The sequence below is a fragment of the Stylophora pistillata genome, chromosome 12 (genome assembly GCF_964205215.1).
Source record: "Stylophora pistillata chromosome 12, jaStyPist1.2, whole genome shotgun sequence".
NCBI classification, from domain to species: Eukaryota; Metazoa; Cnidaria; class Anthozoa; order Scleractinia; family Pocilloporidae; genus Stylophora; species Stylophora pistillata.
The window spans coordinates 29,351,062-29,366,448 of NC_142530.1; the positions used below are offsets into that span (position 1 = coordinate 29,351,062).

The 15,387-nt window shown below is 35.7% G+C and overlaps 1 pseudogene across 1 annotated transcript; it reads left to right on the top strand.

Moving 5' to 3' along the window:
• Positions 1-2,597: 2,597 nt before the first annotated feature.
• LOC148719554 (uncharacterized) lies at positions 2,598-14,638 on the top strand (annotated as a pseudogene). Its single transcript, XR_015994020.1, has 18 exons — positions 2,598-2,642; positions 2,966-3,069; positions 3,853-3,938; positions 4,621-4,704; positions 4,949-5,043; positions 5,313-5,415; positions 5,851-6,018; positions 6,718-6,863; positions 6,953-7,056; positions 8,288-8,544; positions 9,437-9,497; positions 9,634-9,791; positions 10,649-10,817; positions 11,751-11,837; positions 12,069-12,136; positions 12,696-13,022; positions 13,348-13,423; positions 13,606-14,638. The product of XR_015994020.1 is annotated as an uncharacterized LOC148719554 (transcript).
• The last annotated feature ends 749 nt before the right edge of the window (positions 14,639-15,387 follow it).

Consider the following 15,387-nt stretch of genomic DNA (forward strand, 5'->3'; position numbering starts at 1 on the left):
TAATCCAGGTTTAATGCATTAATTAATGTATAACAAAGTGAGTGAGTGAGTGATTTGTAATTGAAATTTGCCTCCAAACCCTAAACCCATAGCATGACTTATGTCATACCATGAGGTTAAAATGATGAACCGTAAATTTATCTGTTTACCAGCTGTTTTGCAGAAGAAACATCTGGACAGGTATCACACTCATGTTAGATGTGGATTCTCAAAAATCTGAGGTAAGTGGTGGTGTTCCCACTAAAAGAGATCTGTAGATTACGTTCGATTAAAATGATGAATAATTATACGAATTAAAGTTATTTCAAAATGCTTTTGCTCTAGAGCAGCCCACAACAAAGTCTATATGATTGTACATCTAACATATCAAATAACCTTACTACTCAATATGTTCATGAATTTATTATAGCAACTTAATGAACATCTGAGAACAAACAAACTTCAACTTGATGACAAAGGAGCTTTAATAGCATAGCACTGGAGGTTTGTACTCTGATAGTTGTAGGTTAACGACATTTAACCCTTTGCACCCCAAAATTAATTTTGGTATTCTCTGCATTCTTCTGTACTTTATTTACAGTATTGACAATCAGGACCTTCTTAATTTGGTGATTATTTCCTTTATTCTTATGCCTTCTATATCTTATTTAAATTAGAAACCAGTTACTCTATCTAAGGGGTTAAAGAGTTAAAACATAATATTTTATTGCTTTGTAAATAAAATCTTAAAACGTTGATTATGTACACAAACTGTGGTTGAGAATGAAATTCCAGTTAAGAGAAAAGATGCAGCAGCATGGGATTAGTAGAGTGTTACTTGTTACCAGTTATATCATCCCTTTAATTTTGAGTTTTATCTTCAGAAAGTAAGGAATAATTAACAACATAAGTTGTGTTGATTCCTCTCTTTGAGCAGAGTACTTCTTCTGGAGAATTGCTGCCATCAGCTCATGAACTGTCACCAATGGAAGAGTTCTTTGTCATGCCTCAGTTGGAGAAACTGTAAGTTACTAGTTTGTTTGTTAAGGTCCCTATTCTTCCTTCATTTAAATTTAATGCATGAAGTTTGATTCTAATGTGATCACTATTTTGAATTCATGATTTGCAGACCACCATTGTCCCTCGTGTCGGTTTGGATGTTCTCCAGGCAGACTTTGGGCAGATGCTGGATCCTAAGGCTGTGGAGCAGAAGGTAAATGGTTTCAAAAAAGGGTTTAATTCCTTTGGTTTAGTCCACTGTGAATCAGAGCTCAATTGTTTATTCTGTTTTCTGTGTTTACTTTATACAGACAGTAAACATCACAAATCATACAAAGGGAAAAATCACGTGCATGTGGATGAAAGGTGAAAACTTGTACTTTTTACGTCATTAACAATTGTTGTTTGCCCATCTCTAGTTTGAGACCTATAATTTAAATTGCAAATAAATGTTAAATTGTGATTTCTTCTTGTGTTATATTTTGCTCCTTTTTGTCTGATAGACACAACAAGGAATATTTTCTGTTTCCCCAGATGAAGCAGACATCCTCCCTCTAAAGACTGCATCATTCCGAGTGACATTTAGACCAGTAAGTTATTTGATACTGTCAGTAAACACTGTCTATGCTTCTTTCATTCACTTGGACTTGGTTCATTTTTGCCTTTACTGTCTGATTCTGTTTACGGTTCAATTTGTAATTCTAATTTTTTTTTTAATAGAATGCTGCTAATCAGGTTTTTAGTGCTGACCTGGAGTGTTATACATTTTATAAGGTGAGGGATTTATTTCCTGTGCTGGTGTACCTGTTAAGAAGCCTAAATTTTTTCCAAGCTCATAACAACCATTTATTTATTTGTCATGAAATCAAGGTTTCTGATTCAAATTGTTGATTTTGAGATAGCAAACTGCAGCTCTAGTTCAGTACCCATATAACTGATTTTCATTTGATAAATAGAATTTACTCCTTGTTTCCTTTGTACTTGCTTCAAACGCTTCACACTTCAGCAATGGAAGTTATCACTCAGAATGAAGAAATGCATGTCCTTGCTATTACTTTTTATTGCAATTTTCCAGGGGATTATTCCCTTAAATACACACCCCCCTCCCTCTGCTTCTGTTGAGAAGGGGACACCCATGGTGTCACAATCAGAGGCTAGGAATTGTGGTAAAAAATCTTATTCTTTGTCAGGCAATTAACTTGAGAGTTCTGATAGTGTCATTAAGATGTTTTTTGACGTTTAATTCTCTGCCTATCAGGTGAAGTATGCCCTTGATATTGAGTCACACCAATAGTTATTATAATATTATTTGTATTTTGGAACAGAGTATGAGAGATTATCGACTGGTTGAAGTGTCCTCCCTGGTGTCTTTCGCTCAGTGCTACAGGTTTGTGCTGAAATTAACTTTAATAAGTAATTTGAACTGAACTCTGTTTATGGTTAGATTCAACGATACAGGGCTTTAGTTCTGTTTTTGTTTCCATATTCTGTTATTAGCTTAAGTGTTTTGATGTTACATCTAGAATTTTCATTGATGAAACATCAATGAATCCAAGTTCCTTGTTTCACCGAAAAAAATTGATTGGATTTTATTTTTAGGACTCACATTTGCAATGCGGACTGAATCATTTATCCCCAGAAGTCAATGGGATGTACAACAGCTGGTAAGTGATAATTTAGCCATTCACCCCAAAGCTAAAACACACGTTAAAGCTGTTTTTTCAAGCATGGTTTGATATGTTTTCCCCATTGAAGATTCTCAAACTGATTATTCAGATCAACCTAATTTTAAGAAAACATTTTGCTTGTGTAAATGGGACAAATGCTTCACTACACTACCCTTGTTAGAATAATGCTGTTCCTAAACTAATGGATAGAAACAGTTTTAGTCCACCATAATGTATTACTAGGTGGTGCCAGTATGATTGTATTCTGTTAGTTGACAAAGCACATGATTACTAACTTGTCCCTTTTTTGGAATGTTTAGGTCTTTCCAGCCACTACTGTGGATGGCATGTCCTACAGAACACTGCTGTTGACCAGCAATGGGCAGAATCCGATCCATTTTGCATTTGATGACAATCTGTTAAGGTAGTTACAAAACAAATTGTAAGATTTTATCTTTATTTTTCTACCTTGGGTCTGGAACAAGTATGGTTGAAACTAGAGGAGAAATAAGTTATAGCAGTCTGTAAGAAACCAATGGAAGTGGGAACCTTAGCAAAAATTAAATTAAATAATAACTTCTTAGCAATCAAGCATAAGGGCTGTACTGGGAAAGATTCACCTGAGGTTGTGACAGTACAGCCGAGCCCAGCAAAGTGTGTACAAAAATAACAGCGGGCCCATAATTCTTGGTGTGGCTTTAGAGCAAGTGAGGTTAGTCAGTAGTTTAGTGTGTGGCAATCATACCACACTGCTTATTTTGAATTTGCAGGCTTTTGCAAACAAAAATACATGGCTTATGACACAGCAATACATACAATCAAATGCAATTTTTGTCTAGCAAGTGACATTTATTTTGTAACATGTGATATATGAAACTTTGTACTGAGTACTTTACAACTTTGTTTGGGAAATAAGCCTTGTTGGATCAGCAGAGATTCCATCTCTAAAACTCAATAATCAGGTTGTAATCTTAGGACATTTTCGATTGAACCATTACTCTTTGATTTGAATCCATAATGGCATGGTTATCAATTATGAACAGCTCCTTGTTATATTTTGACTAAGATTTACCAATCCATTAGTTACTGCTTTGAAATCAATCTTAATTTAAGTATCTGTGTTGTTTTAATAAGAGTAAAAAGTTCATGTTAAGTGGAAAACCAGGTGATTTGTTATATCTGATTGTAAATTTTTGGGGTTTTACAGGGAACTGTTCATTTCAAACCAACCTGTTTAGGTACAGCATCAACAAGGCTGTTTGAGGTCAAGAACGCTTCCAGGATTGCACTGAGGTGTGTTCAATGTTCTCAACCTTCCTAAGTGTCAAACTAAGGCCACCTTCCCTTTCCCCATCAATTAAAATTTATCATTTTTCCTAGAATGAGGAATCTAGTAATGTCAGTCCCTTTTATCATGAACCCCTGGCTCAGGAGATCTGGGCAACCAGCAACCACTCCCTGTGTACCTGACATAAAATAAATTATCCTTATACATCCTTATCCATAAGAATATTAATGATTACTGATATGTGACGATCAATTCAAAACTTCAATGTCCCCTCCCTCCCTACAGAATAACCATCATCTGAATGGAAGCGGAAGCGGTAGCGGGTTGAACCTTGCATGACTGGGGTGGGTGGGAAATTTGTAGAGATGTGTCCAGTCTCTCCAGCAGAATACAAGTGTTATATCCTTAAATATCAATGTATTTAAGGTAAATACTTCACTAGGTTTTATAGCTTGGCCAATGTGTAGAAAGCCATGGTCACTGTTTTTTTCTTGAGAAAAAAATGGGCACATTTGAACTCTTTTTTTTTTTCCCTTCTCAGGAATTTGAAGAAACCAGTTATCAAAAGTTCAAATGTCAGGGGTTGGGGGGGGGAAAGGGGCAGAGATGCTGAAGCTTTGAATTGATTGATGCAGTACTGTAATATGATGTAATTGTAATGTCAACAAACCTTATTTTACCCATCAGGTTTGCATGGAAAACCCTGGACCTCACTTAAAAAGTCTTAGCATTGATCCCTCTAAAGGAATCATTCTACCCAATGAAACTCAGGTGGGCATTTTAAGTGTACTGCAAATTTTTTTCTAAATTGTTAATTGTCTTTTAGGATCCCCTGTAAATTGTTACAGGGTCTCTAGTAAAACAAAACATTTTTGATGGTATACTGGTCTTAAATACACGTCAGTTATTCTCATAAATTATATCTTCAATCAGGTTTTACATATTTGATAGAATTAATTGTTACACTGTCATAAGCCCTGTGTTGTAAATAACTCCTTATTATCTTACATTATAGGCTCACACCATCAGCTTTAACTCTCGTCAAGAAGAAAAATAGGTGATTAAGACAAAACTCACTGTCAAAGGATTGCAGGCGGATGCCCAGCAACAGTAAGGATTGTCATTTTCCTATCACAAGTTAATTTAATTATAATGCAACCATTCATTTTTTAAGGTAATTATTTGTTGCATGTGAATCTATGTATTACCAACTGAAGGGACTCGATTGCATTGTTCTCTATTTGCAATATTTGTCAACTGAATATTTCTCTGTATATTCTTCTTGTATCTGCACTTGTGTTTATTAATTCTTTTGACAACTGCTCACTGGTATGTGATCTTTATTTAAAATGTATTTTGTGCGTATTCTTTTATTTCAGGTATCATTTACTCCACAGAATCCTGGTTTATACTCAGTGGATTATCTGGAAGTTATAGCTCTTGGAGCTACCAATTGTTCAGTTATAAAATGCACTGGAATAGGTAAAGGTAGTGATATGTTTGTGCTTTCATAGGCTCTAACAGCTCATAAACTGAGAAGACTAGTATAAAATGATTAAATAAATTATATATTCAGAGAAATGTTATCATTTGATGTTTATCATAAGAATGTGTTTAATTTATTTTAGGGTGACTTGAAAGGCTTTATAAGGTAGTCCTTGCATAGAAAAAAGTTGAGATGGCAAAAATTACATTTGCCTAAAAGTGATGGAGTCTCTAATTGGCCACAGAATTGTTTATAATGGGGTTGAGGTTCTGAGAGCCCAGTGTCATAGACCTGAGTACCCCTCCACTCTTTCTTCAGTCAACAGTAATCTCACATCAATCATGGACATTGTGAACCACACTTGCTCTCTAATCAAGGAAGTTCCTGTTGAAAAATGTTCAAATTTTTCTTAATTTCAATCTGTTCTTTAGGGCCTGAAGTTGGTCTTGACTCTGACTATCTTGATATGGGAGTTGCAGAATCTAGCAAGTTTTCAGCTAAAAGTTTCAAGGTTGTTAACAATTCAGATGTTCCTGCAGCTTTTCAGGTCAAACACTTCTGGATTTATACTCTCAATATTTAACAATTATCCGTGAAAGGTAAATAATTGTTTTGGTGTAATTGTTCAGTTACTTCCAAAAGAAATTGGTTATCTCCTTCAGGAACATTACTTCATTTTCCCTTGGTGCAAGGTCAGCTCCTTTGAGCACTTAATCATGTTTAACTTAGTGTTTTCTATGATATCTGGGAGATTAACAAGTTCCATGATAAGGGAATGACATCACCATAAGACTAGTACTAGAGAAAAAAGATCAAGTCCAATTTGATAATTAGTTAATTATGAGCAAAAATAACCAAAAAAATATTCACTGAGTCCCTGTTGCCTTTGAAATCTTTTGAAAATCTGGTAATCTATCTGGTGCTTATTATGTAAGCATAATTGCTATGGATAAAGGTCACTTATCTTAAGAAATTCCCATGTTTACAAAGTTTAACAGATGCTTCCACCTTCAGAATGCAAAAAAAAATGAGCTCATGTCTTTTGTTAGATGGTTTTTCCCTCCGACCTGTTTTTCCCCTCTGGCTAAGTCCATTGGAGGGAGATCGCTATAGGGCTATTTATAATTGTAATTGACAGATAAACTACAGGTCTCGTTTTCCGACTGGTGTCATATTCTTCAGAATGGCAGTGTTATGGAAAAGAAATTGTTTTAGATAATAACTTGATATCAACAGATAAACCTTTAGCTTAAACACTTAATTGTTTGTTCTTATGTAATAATTTTTGCTTTTGTTAGTTCATGATTGATTGTAGTCAAAGTGTCTTCAAGCTGGAATCAACTTGTGGTCTGTTACCTGGCAAGGGTTCCCAGGGCATAATTGTACGCTTTTCTCCAACAAATCCAATTACTACAGGAGACTAACTTGTCTTGCGCAAAACCAGGTCAGTGTTAGTATTAAACTGGTAATATTTTCTGGTAGTTTAAACTGTAATCTTCCTAAAAAAAATTTGTATTCATCTGATTTTTTCAGGATCCATTGTTTGTTGATTTGTTTGGGACTTGTCATACAGAACAAGTGAAACCAGGTACATTCAATGTCAATGTTGATAATCCACTCCATCTTTAATACCCATGGTGAGTAACCAACTAAGACAGAATTTTTCCCTACAATATCAATACTATCAAGCAGAAAAGCAGGGGAATGTTAGTTGATCCACAACTAAATTATCAGTAGTAACATAATAAGAACTGTATGGCAGGCAGTAAAGAGAATTACTAAAACTAGATATTGGAAATGGAATGGTTAATGTTTGAACAATTGCAATTGACTTTGAATTAATTCAAATGAGCATGAAACTCAGTCTTACATTTCTCCATCATATTTACTTTATGATAACAAGTAGGTTTCTGGATGGAGGTACTAGACAATTACCATAATATGTAACATGAAAAAATCAAAGGCTCCTTAGAGCAACCTCATGGTATGAATTTTTGGTGCCCTTGACGTAACCTGCGATCTGGCTTTCTTTGGAAAGTTTTTTTGATTGTGGGCAACACGTGCTGGCCCAATTATTGTGTTTGTACTTTGTAAGCGTTTTGATGGAGAAAAATTGTCGTAAATTGTGAATGTGTGAAGAATTAGTTAAGATACCAGCAGCTACAAGATAAAATCAACAAAGTTTGGTGTTAACCAATTTGCAGTAAGCTTAAGCTCACTTCATATTTGCAGTGTTTAGGTCTTCACGCACAAAATTTACAAGGAAATATGCAGCAGCAAGAGGGGAGAATTAACCTTCAGATCTTGAGAGTTAAAGTTTTTAAGATATTTAGGCTTCGATTTTGTTCAGAAGAGTTCATACACGATTTACTCAGTTGATAAAATAAAATAAAAGACAATTCTGTGTTTCAAAAGATTTGTACATTGTATAGGTGGAAGAACAATAGGACACGTAGTCCCCTACTAGGTTCATCCACCTAAACCCAACCCACCCATCCCACCCCGGGGAAGGACATCCATCACACAGTAATCTCGTGCATCTCCTACCCCTCCTGCGGGAGATGGGACCTCCATTAATTTTATTTGTCCCTATCTGAGAAGACTAGAATATCTAACCACTTCTTGATGTTATAGAAGGGAAGCATAATTCTTCTCAATTATTTTAAGACCTTGAGTGTTGGTCCGGCCGTGGCTTGAACCCTCGACCTCCCACACAACTGTCCAGCGCTCTATCCATTGAGCTAACTGGGAGGCGGTCAGTGTAAGTGGCACCAAGCTTTTGTAACCATCCGGTCAGTCTTAAAAGATCGATATGATGATGATTTGTTGACAGAAATATTGATAATGGCTCTATCTTTTTTCTTTAAGGAAGCCGGGGAGTTTACAGTGAAATTACATGATGTACTTGAAGCCCACAAAGCAGTCATGAATTATAAGTTGTCAATGGATGAAGAAAAAAATTCAATTTCTAGGCTATGCACTCCTTATAGCACGTTTTTGTTACATTGCAATGCTGTGGACTTTGCTGATGTCCTTCACAGAGTCAAAATATGTTTAATCACAAAGACATGGTTCAAATTTTGCAACAGTGTTTTGTCACTGGAAAGCCAAAGACACAGCTAGAGGTGAGAAATTAAAGAGCTGTCTAGAGGTTACAAACATTAAAAGGTCAACATCAAGGTTTTAAGTTTATCAACACACTAAGTCGGGAAATTCAATACTCTGAAAGCATCAGCTTGTTTATCAAAGGCTTTAAAAAATTCTTCTTTGAATTTTTAGTTTATAAATATATTCTTTGTTAAGCTATATACACACCTTTTCTTTTTTTTTTTTTTTCTTTCTTTTTCTTTTTAACTTAATCTAAATTTTCATTCAGCACCTTTGATTTGTATGGTTTATCCTCTAGTTAAATAAGGAAGCCTATACTTAGTAAGCCCCCATGCAGCTTCTAATCAGCTTCCTTGTTGTTACCTAGCTCTTCAGTTCCTTTGATTTTGAAGTTAATTTAGTTAGAATAGTTCATTTTATCTTTGATGTATCATAAATTTTGTATTCGGTTAATTTTTTTATTGGTAATGGCAAACTAAAATGAATGAATGAACGAATGAACAATGATAATCATTAATTACAGTAGAAAACATATTTATGAAATGCTTTCGGTATGAAATAATCCCTAACCCTTTAATTTGACCCTTACATGTGATTACCATCTAATTTCTCCTTACAGTATCACCCTGAATCACACGTTAAGGTCATGAGAATAGAGGAAATGATCACCATCTTTATTGTTAAAAAAATTCTCCTTGTAAGCACCTTAGGAAATGTATAGAGAACAGTATGGAGAATATGCAGGTGTAAAGGATTAGTAGTGGTGACTTTTGTTAGTATAGACACTGACTAAAGTTGTCCTTCAGTCATGTAATTTAGCTAATTAAAAGTGGTACTGCAAACTTCAAGAATGAAATGGTTAATTCATTAATTTGTTAATTCAAACATTGCATGAAACATTTCTTCCAGCAACAAATTCTTCAGCTGATGGTTGGAAACAGAACAGTGCTCTGCTCCACAGAGAGAGAAGGTAGGTCACCCTTAAAATCAATTGAGTTTCATCATATCACGAACTTTACAGCACAAGTATTAACTATTGTCTAAACTTGCAACTTTTTTTACATTGCTCCTTTTCACATATCTTTCTAATTCTTCTGTGAACACAGATGGTCAATACTCACTATCTGAGAAAACAGTTGATACGTTCCTGGAGCAACATGTGCCAGTAGATGTGCTTGATGACCTGGTACTAAAACAATCTCCAGAGCACAGGAACCCCAATCCTCCTGTTTCTTATTCATTTTCACAAAAATCGTTCACGCAGGTAATTTTAAACATCGAGAAACTAGCTCTGAAATTCAGAGAATCCCTTCACTGGCTTCAGAAAATTCATATTTGTTTGGTCCTTTGCATCAATGGGAATGGTCTAGTAGAGTGGTTTTGAGGTTGAAATAAGTGGGGAAAAAGAGGTAAGAGAGATTAAAAGAGTCGCTGTCAGGCTCTGCAGCTTCTCTTGTGGCTATGTTGCCCAATCATGGAGTGGCATTGGTGTCCACAGAAGCTGCAGGGGTGGGAGTGGCCAGTGGGTGTGTAAGTTTGGGTCGTTTTCAGCATTGGCAAAATATAAGTTATGAACTACTAAGTGAGTATAATTTAACCTCTAGCATATAAAATGTGGATAATTCAATGAAAAAATGAAATCACTATAATTAATTACCAATTGTTGGAATGCCATGGTCTCAATTTTGGCCACTGTGAAAATTATGTTAATCACTGTGTATTGTCTGCTAATGAGGAAAGTTTTCTGAGAAAACTTAGTAAAATGCTTCTGTGTTTTTTAACCATGATTAAAACAGAGATTTGTGTTAAATGATCAAAGAAACTGGTGTTATCAGGGAAATCTTCATCCCCCTGGGTAATCTAGTATTTTAAAAAAAGAAAAACAGGAGTAAAGGAACATATATGTTAGATAAATAAATCAACAGATCACTTGTTAAGTCAAGACCATGCCTAACTTACCCTGTGAGCAGAGCCTTTTCTACTTTTCTTCTTCTTTTCTTCTTTTTAATCGATTCGAGGACAGGTTAAAAAGGCTCTGCTCGCAGGGTAAGTTAGGCATGGTCTTGACTTAACAAGTGATCTGTTGATTTGTTAATCTTGTACATGTTGTTTTGAAAACAGGATCAATTAATTGCTGAAGGTTTATCGAGTTACCTCAGGCTTCTAGTGAATTAGAGAGATGAACTAGCTTTGTCTCAGGCCATCCATATCCCTCGCAGGGACTTGGCTCATAAACAATTTACAGTATTGAGGAAAGTTGCAGGGGGAAAAAAAGATGCCTATGTTTCAGGTACCACTCAATTTCAGGTGTTTCATTAAGGACTGGGCACTGAGCAAATTGACTGGTTTTAAGGAAGTTTTTGCCCACCTGATTTGACCATATAGAGGAAAGTTTATCTTATAAAGAAGTTAAGTCCAAAGAGTTTTGCCTGCCTGTGAAAACCAGTTGCCCCCTTGCTAAAAACTTAGATGAAACCTCTGCAATTTTTTTTACAGTGAATATTATCATGAAAATTCTGCAATTATGAACTGCTATCAGCAAATGACAGTTATCAAAAAAGTTGCTGTGAAGACCACACATGCGTAAAATATTTCTGGCTAAGCCACTTTTAAATAGACACATAAGTTAAATGGGGTGTGGGCTATACATTAGCAAAGTGTTTTCAAAGAGTGTAATCAATCACTATTAGACTAAGAGTGTTGCAATTGTAAGAGTCAAAATTTTCAATTCATTTGGAAAATTATCCCTTGGTGTTTGAGAAGCAATTCTGGCGTGTTGAAAGAGTCTGGAGGGTGAAACAAGAGGTGGCAGCTCAGTTATTTTTCAAGCATTTAAATCATGATGTTGATATTCTTGCATGCATGTATATCATTGCATTCATCATCATCAGTTTATGTCATCATTGAGGACAGGTAACAAAGCAAAAGCTGTAATCTTTCAATCCATATTACTGGAGTTCTTAGATACTTCCTAAACCAATTTCCTCATTCCAAGAAGTTGCTGTGACAATGTATACCTCCTATCTGTGGCTGATCCTGCCTTGCTTCTCAATAGATTGGCTCCTTGATAAACAACTGTGAGATAGGATTGAGCTGTATTCTAAAATGTATATAGTCTGATCCAGTGGTGAAAAAACAATTTTTTTTCTCATCATTATCCTTAGCAGTTGGAGGATAATATTACACAGTTTTCTCTAGTTTTCTTTCCTTCCCATGCCAACAGACAGCTGTCTCGTTTATTCTGACAATACGATTGGGTGGAAAGAGTTATGCACCAATTGATGACAACCCACTTCTTCCATTAACTAAGGTATATATCAGTATATCAAAATTTATTATTCCCTTTAGTGTACCAAATAGAATTTTTATAAATATATTTCAGCTGTTAGTAGGTGTCAGGTCATTTTACCACAAGAGAGAATCTTTACTAAGCCAAAGAGTTCTTTGCAGCCCAGTTGGTGTAGACTTTTCTGTCCCATACTCATGGCTAATGTTTAATAACTTCCTTCATCTGTGGTTTTCAACAATTTTTTTCTTACAGGGTCTTGGAGAGTTTGTGACCTTTTTCCAAAAGTTACAAACTGTCTGTGAAGAAACAGCAGATGCAAAGTAAGATAGCTGTAGATACATATTGTACACTATTTTAATTTAAGAACATGATCATTTCTGCAAAGGAAGGTTTTAAAACCAAGATCAATTTTTTTTCTTCCACCAAACTCTCAGTGATAAAAATTAGAAAACTGTTGCATCTAGATTCTGAGGCGGACCCAGGGGTGGTTTGGGTGGTTCAGTCCAACCCCCTAAATTGTCCCTCAAAATGCTGGAAATCATGTTTCCGAAGACCTAATTTTCAAAATCTCCTGGGGGAGCATGCCCTTGGAGAATCAACGAACCGGCCCCTTGACTAAATCTTGGATGCATCCCAGTCAGATTAAGGTTGTTTTACAAGCTAATCATGGGAAAAATCCTATTATTTTGTTGAGCACCTTTCATTGGATGGGGTACTTCCGAAAGAAAAGCATGCACAAAGGAGTCTAACCAGTTAAAAGGATTGTCACAGTACTGCAGTAAAAAAATTAAATACAGTTGACTGAGTGGTGAGACTGTCCAAAGTGATTGGCATGTTTGGATAAACCCTGTGAAAATAAGTTGTCTGCTTATCTTTCAGAACTGCTGTCTTAAGAATCATGAACATGCTCAAAGTGAGCATTATTAAATCCAAAGAAAAGGTTTTTACAAATGAAAGTATTGCCAAAACTGTGGAATCTCTGAAAGAAAAGGTGGAACAACTAAGCTGCAAAATATGTGATGGTGGCCAAGCAAAGTCATCCATGGCAGGAATGAATGTGTATTTCCTGATTCAGGCTGTATTAGATGAGCATGACTAGAAAAGTTGTCTCCAAGAATATGAAACAAGGGACTTGAGGTGTGCTCTGATGACACCAGAAATACCTCGTGGAAAATCAAAATTACGATCTACACTTAGTCAGTTCAGGTAAGGTGGAACAGTATTGAAAAACTCTGGGACTTTTAGACATGGCATGGCAAGCTCTAAGCTAGCTTAGTAGTAGACCAGCTGGCACTGGTGCAGATGTTGTCACTCTCTCGTCTTCCTAGCAAGAAATTTTCCTGGCACCAAGTGGAGAGACAATTTGTCTCCACTTTAACAGAATAATAAATCAGTAGGTAGTAATTTCTGCATCAAGAAAACCTTGGCAAGTTGTATGCAGCCCCAGTTTTGCCTGTGAGGTACAATTCTAAGTAAATTTTTATTGTCCTAAGAGAAGTTTTAAGTGACATGATTAATTTTTTCTTGCTAGAACACCTGATTCGGAGTCTTCAGAAGGAGCTGTCACACCACACAAGGATCAGCCAACAAAACACAAACCTGAAAAGGTAAGATACTAGTAAACCGTCCAGTGAATTTAATCAAGGTGAAATCTAAGTAAAGACACTTTTTATTTTATTATTTTGTTCAAAGAGGGTTATCTTAATTAATGCACCAGCAAATTATATGTTATGTTTCCTCAAGGTGCATCTTAGAAAAGCTTATATTAATTTTTTCCTTTTTCTTGTAGACACCATTTGAAAGCTATAGAAAAGTGTGTGGCGATATGAGCTGGGCCAAACCTGCCTTCAACATTCTGATAGGACTAAGTTCAGCTAACAAAAGAGACCTGATGAGTGCTGCCATAAGCAATGATACTTTAACATCTCGTCAGGAATGTGGCAATAAATCTTACGTTGAGGATACATCCAAATGTCACACCAAGGAAAGAACTTTAACAGAAACTATGTATGACAAAGAGAACATCTCAACTGGCAACAAAACCATTAAATATGTAGCAAAACCACCACCCAAACGCATGCTCCTTCAGAAGGACATCACCGTGCAAAAGAGCACAAAATGCAAAACTAGTGGAAAAACATTGTCCAAACGAAAAAAGATTCCATTACTTCAAGGGCAAAAACAGCTCACCAATTTTTTTTTAGGTGATACGTATTACTGACAATTACATCACAACATTTGATTCATTTTCATGCATTTTTTTATTTTTACATCACTATGCCAAGAGCATCATGATTGAATTTTAACACATACCAGATAGCACTGATTTGTATAACTTGGGACCATTGTCACCCCTAGAGAATTATTATTACTTTAACTACCAGTCAGAGATATCATTGCAGAACTATTTATTATTTTTATATGATTAATCTTTGGCCAAAGCCAAGCAGAACAGAATTATTCTCTATAAAAACAAAATTATTTTCAAGTACAAAATTAAATGGTTGTTATTTTAACCCTTTAATTCTTACGAGTAACTGGGAGAGAATTTCTCCTTACAATATCAAATAAATACAGTATCAAGAAGTGATGAGAATAAAGGAAAATATCAGTTGGGGGATAAATAGTTGATCCAACACTGAATTCTCCAAACTGACATCATCAGGATCTATGCAGAGGAAAGTAGAGAGAATTACTAGTTTAAAGGAATCTTGGGAAATAAAGGGCTAAGGGTGCATTATGTATTAATTTTACATCTAGAAAAAAATCCCTGCTGGTGCAAACTTTTTGTGGTGTGATTAAAATATTTATTTTTTACTTCAGATCGCAAAACATAACCTTTCACAGTGGCGAACACAAAGCTTTACACAACTAAATGGGCCCATTATAGCTGCCACTTTTTTGTCAAACTTAAGCATATAAAAAGCATCAACACAATTCTAAAGGCAAACATACATGTATATCTGTTTATATAAACTATCTAAAAGACATCTTCATGAAAACCATCTTTTTCATTGCGTTAAGAATCTCATGATCATTTATAGTGCATATCATTGTCCTCTCTGTTGTATATTGCACCTTGATCTCCTACTTTCAGTTGAGAACTGGGAACTCAAATAAGATTAAATATAAACACACTTTCCTTGGTGGGTAAAAATGTCAGCAACAGAACTCAATGCATCGGATCCTCTACAGGAAAACTTTACAGAAGTACAAAGAGAGAAAGAAATCTGTTAAGCACACAGCTAGAGAAAAAATTTGCAGAGAAAACTCTCTTTTGGGAAACCTCCATTCCAGGGCAAACAAATATTGGTCTCAAGTGAACAGATGCACTTTTGGCAGTTTTAGATCCATTTCTAGCCATTTCAGAAGACTTTAATTTCAAATTTTTCCGGGGGAGCATGACCCCGGCTCCCCTACCTGGTGGCTCACGCTAAAGCGTTCGCATTAGCCCCCCGAATTGAAAATCTGCTTCGCGGGCCTTGGGATTAAGAGGAAATGTAGCCAAAAATCGAACATTTTCAAAATATGGTGGCAACCTACGGTGGCTTCAAAGGAACATACACTTTCC